Here is a 4,926-nt window from a genome sequence, read left to right as displayed (position 1 = left end):
CCGGTGTGTGTGTGTGTGTGTGTGTGTGTGTGTGTGTGTGTGTGTGTGTGTGTGTGTTGGGGGGGTGGCTAAAGGAAGTGACTGGACTGATGGCCCATGGTAGGAGTGTGTCCCCATGCTGTGGCCTGGAAGGAACTCATGGCTTATTGGAGGGCACAGAAAGCATCTGAGCGTTAAGAGGTACTGTGAATTCATGGGGGAAGTGACTCTGTACGAGTGACTGGGGGGAGTTCTGGAGGACAAGGCAGCATATTAGAGATTCAGCTGTGCCCGGTCGGCAGGGGAATGGCTGGGTCCCCAGGAACAATGCCCCTGCCCTCTTCATGCTAAGAGTTATGCATGTGTCACTTATACCTGCCCCCGCACTGCAGTACTGAGTCTCCTTGGGCCGGGCCTTTCACTGGAGAGCCAGGACCGCCCCCCCAGAGCCAGGAGGCTGGAAAACACCCGCTATCTGAATCCTGAATTCTAGTCCCCAGAAAGAAGGAGAGACAAAAGGGGAGAAATCACTTCGACAAGGAGTTTGAACTTGATGCGCCAAAAGAGACCTATTAACCCATAGAGGCTGGTAAACCCAGAAGAAACAGAATCAGACCAGAAGATGTGAAGTTACTTTCAATTACAACACCAACTGGGAATGGAGACTCCTGGGCAAATGAGTTGAGTTCCCCAAAATAAAGAAAAAGCTTCTTCTCCACACTCCAGGGCACTGTGTCTCTTTCAAACTCCTCCCACTGAGGAAGCTTGACACAAGACGACCTGAACAAATGAAGTATTCGGGTGATTGGATTTTTCTATTTAACTCAGACTATCAGGAAAAAGTGATTACAGGTCTTTTACAAGAAGTGTTAGATGCGACCTTCTTGAACTCTTTAAATTATTTCTTCTTTCTCAATATGAAAGTAATATGTAGAATCCTTATTCTTAGTAACCAATAATTTATTTTCTGCTTTCTCATTATCACAGCTTTTTGTTGTTATTGTTTTGAAATTGATCTTCAGGAGCCTTAAAACCATGCCATGCCCACCTTCGTCTTTTTATTTTTAACCATTGTTAGACAACATGTTCAATTTTGGGGCTTTCTTCCTTCTCTCTGTCTCTTTCTTTCTTCCTTTATTCGTTTCTTTTTCTTTAAAGATTAGATTGAAAGCTTATTATTAAATGAAGAAAAACTTGCAAAGAAGAAGATGCTAAAAATGTTTCAAAAGTAACTAACTTTGCCTTTTCTGGGTCCATACTAATAACGAAAACATGTGTATGTAAACAGAATCCCTTCTCGAATGGGGGTAAGGGGATGTCAGAATCAGACAGAAAGGGGTCCAGCCCCAGCTCCTCACTTGTCAGCAGTGTGATCTCAGGGCAGTCACCTTAAGTCACCTCAGCTTCTCTCATCTGTAAAATGGGGATAATACTAGCATCTTTCTCATGGGGCTGCCATGAGGATTAAAGATATGTGTCAAGGGCTTAGCCCAGAATCAGGACCTCACGAGTTACTGGTGGTCGTTTGCTGCTACTGTTATTTTTATGACTCTTCTTTTTGTATGTCTGTCACCATCCATGCTGGGATACCAGAAATTGAACCTGACCAATTAAATAGGATTAAATGGGAGATCATGGAGGGTTCTGACTGAAAAATTAGCATTTTGGTACTATATTCTGAATATTATTGTAAAGCATACATAACCTAAAATTTACCATTTTATTCATTTTTAAGTGTATGGTTCTGTGGGATTAAGCACATTCACACTGTTGTGCATCCATCACCACTATCCATTTCCAGAACGTCTTCATCCATCATTCCAAATCGAAACTCCGTGCCCGTTAAACAACGAGCCCCATCTCTCCACAGCATTTGGCAATCTGCGGTCCACCGTCCCTATGAATTTGCCTGTTCTGGATAGGTCACGTAAGTGGACTCAAACAGTATTTGTCCTTTGGTGTCGGGTTTATTTTACTTCGCGTAATGTCCTCAAGGTTCATCCGTGTTACAGCATGTGTCAGCATTTCCTTCCTTTTCAAGGGTGAATAATATTCCACTGTGTCTACACCACATTTGTTTATGAGCTCATCCTTTGATGGACATTTGAGTTATTTCCACCTTTGACCATGAACATCATTTATATGTACAAATATTTGCGACCTTGCCTTCCATTCTTTCGTGTGTATACGGAGAATTAGAATTGCTGGATCATATGGTAATCATAAGTTACTTTTTGAGGTACTACCAAACTGTTTTCCACAGTGGCTGCACCAATTTACATTCCACATCGGCAATGCACAAGTTTTCTGATTTCTCCACACCCTTGCCAACACTTCTTTTTAAAAAAAATAATAATAATAACAGCCATCCTAATGGACTTGAAGTGGTATCTTGCTGTGGTTTTGATTTGCATTTCCCTAATGATTAATGACACTGAGCATCTTTTCATGAGCTTGTTGATCATGTGTATTTCTTTCTTTGAGAAATGTCTATTCGAATCTCTGCCCAATTTTGATTGGGCTGTTTTTGTTGTTTGGAACATTTTTTTTTTAATTGGAGTTTGAAATAATTCTCATATTGGGGGCAAATGGGCTCAATATTTTAAAATACAGGTGTCAAGTTGAAGTGAGAAATAATTTTGGGCTCTGAGGATGCCTTCTTACATTCTCAGACACAAAACAGTATTTTCTCAGTTAAGTTGAATTCATAGCAGACATTAAAGTTGAACAAGTGATATGAAGAATTGGCTGACTTTTTGTGATTTCTGGGAGAGAATCAGAAGGCCGCTCAGAACCAAAGATCATCTGTGAAATAAGGAAGCAGACAATTTATTTATGGTTATAGTTTATGCCAAGAACTATCTTAGGCCATGACCTTGAGGCAAAACTACTGGGCAGAGGGGAACCCTGAAAATGTTTGTGGGGACATGGGGTCACCAGAAAATGGGGAGACCTGGCAATGCATGTCTGGGAGTTTTTTCTCCTGAAGGGCGAACTGGAAAGACAGGGAGCGGGCCTGGCCCGGGGCCTATTAGGGTATCGTAGAAAACGTGCTTCAGACATCTTAGTAACCCAATTACGACAGCCAGCGCGTGTGAGATGCCAGGTCTTGCGCGAACGTCACATCTGGGAGGTCTTCAATCGAGTTTTAAAACCTTATTGTTTGATGAGGAACCCTCTGGAGTCACGGCCCCCACACTGCCGGTGGCACAGGCACGTTAGCAAACGAGCCTTGAGCACCTAGTCCCCGCAGCGGCCGGAGCACACGAGTTCTTAAAATGTTAACAGACCGAGAGGCCTGGGGCCGCGCTCTTTCGGATGCAGAAAGCGGTTCAGCCGCTCAAAGGCCCTCGCTCTGCCGCCCCCTCCCCGGCCCTAGCTTAAGTTTCCTCTGCTGGGTAGGGTGTGGTGCACTCCGCGTACGCAGGAGGCCACACGGAGCCACTCGCCTCCCGAATGGCCGCAGGCCTGCCCAGGCCGGACCTCACAGCCCTCCCCACGCCTTCCCTGCTCAACGTCTCAATCCAGTTCGTAACATCTCAGACGCGGGGGTTAAACAGATCCAGACTAAAGGCTCAGTTCAGCCCACACCGGGGCGCTTGGAGGACGCGCGGCCGACCTCAGGAAAGTGAGACGAGAGTTAGGGGGGGGCCTGGGGCTCAGAGAAAGAGTCCTGCGACCCGGGAGCCACTGACTCCCTTCCGCAAAGCCGGCTTCAACGCCGCGAGTCACGGGCATGGAATTCAGGCCAGGTGCGGCCGGGGCTCGGCCTGGATCCTCAGGTTTGGTGTCCGGACACTAACCTCGGGGCGTCCGAACGGCGCGAGCTCCCGGCAGCGGAGGGGGCGCCGCGCGAGCCCAGTACAGGCCCCCCCAGGCTGCAGCGCGCCTCTGTCCCGCGGGGCTCGGAGCTCCCCCCCGCCAAGACAAGGCTTTAAAAATAGCCCGGGCGAGATCCAGGCAACAGGAACCTTTCTTTCAATGTGTAAAAATGTTTTGCTTCTCGTACGGAACACAACCGCTGCAAGTTCCAGCACACAGGGCCCCCTCCCCGCGCACCCACAGCCATCGCCGCCTCTCGGGCCAGGCGCGGGCACCGTCTCCCGGATCCGGATTTGGGGAGAGCAAGTGCCCCCTGTGGCTGGCCCGCGCCTGACCCCGCGGGCCTGAGAAGGCAGAAGCGGCCCGCGCGGAGGCCCAGGAGGAAGTTGGAGCCGCGGGGCCGGGAAGGGGGTAGGTCGGCGCCGCAGGCCTGGCGGGGGCCCGGTGGGGCCAGGGCCACTCCCGGGCGCTGCGCCCAGGCCCGCCCGGGCTCGCGTCCCCCCACGTGGCGGGCCGCCCGTGGCCCCACGTGGAATGGGCGGAGGAGGAAGGGCCAGAGACCGGGCTGCAGTGGCAGGACCCCCGCCCTGACGCCGAGACCCCCCGCGCTTCTCGAGGGCCTCTCGGGCGGGGCCGGGCCGGGGAGTGCCCGCAGCGCTCGGCCCCCTCGGCCGCCCGCCGCGCCTATGTGCACTTTCGCGGAGCCACTAATCCCCCGAGAGAGCCGATTTGTAGTGAGGAGTAGCTGTAGGGGGCGAGGCCGGCCCATGTGGGGTTGTGTCATTGGTTTGCAAAGAGAGACCCCGCCTTTGCCAAAAAAAAAAAAAAAAAAAAAGCGAGGAGTGAGCGAGCGGCGACCCTCACCTCGCCTCCCGCCTCGCTCCTGCGCAGCCCGCGGGCGCCGGGAGACGCGGCCGGCGCAGCTTCTTTCCCTTTCCTTTTCTCTCCGTTTTCCTCCTCCTTCTCCAGAGAAAACAAATAAAGAAGAGCAAATAGCCGGGAGGCGCTCGGCATCCAGGACGCTCCCTCCCCCGATCCAAGTTGGAATTAGCATCCTCTTGGGGGTGAGCGCGGCGCGGGGCGTGCGCGGGCCGGGGACCCCCAAGCACAGCCCCCTCCCGGCGG

This window comes from Pteropus vampyrus, unplaced genomic scaffold (assembly GCF_000151845.1).
Source record: "Pteropus vampyrus isolate Shadow unplaced genomic scaffold, Pvam_2.0 Scaffold111, whole genome shotgun sequence".
NCBI lineage: Eukaryota > Metazoa > Chordata > Mammalia > Chiroptera > Pteropodidae > Pteropus > Pteropus vampyrus.
This window is presented reverse-complemented; position numbering follows the sequence as displayed.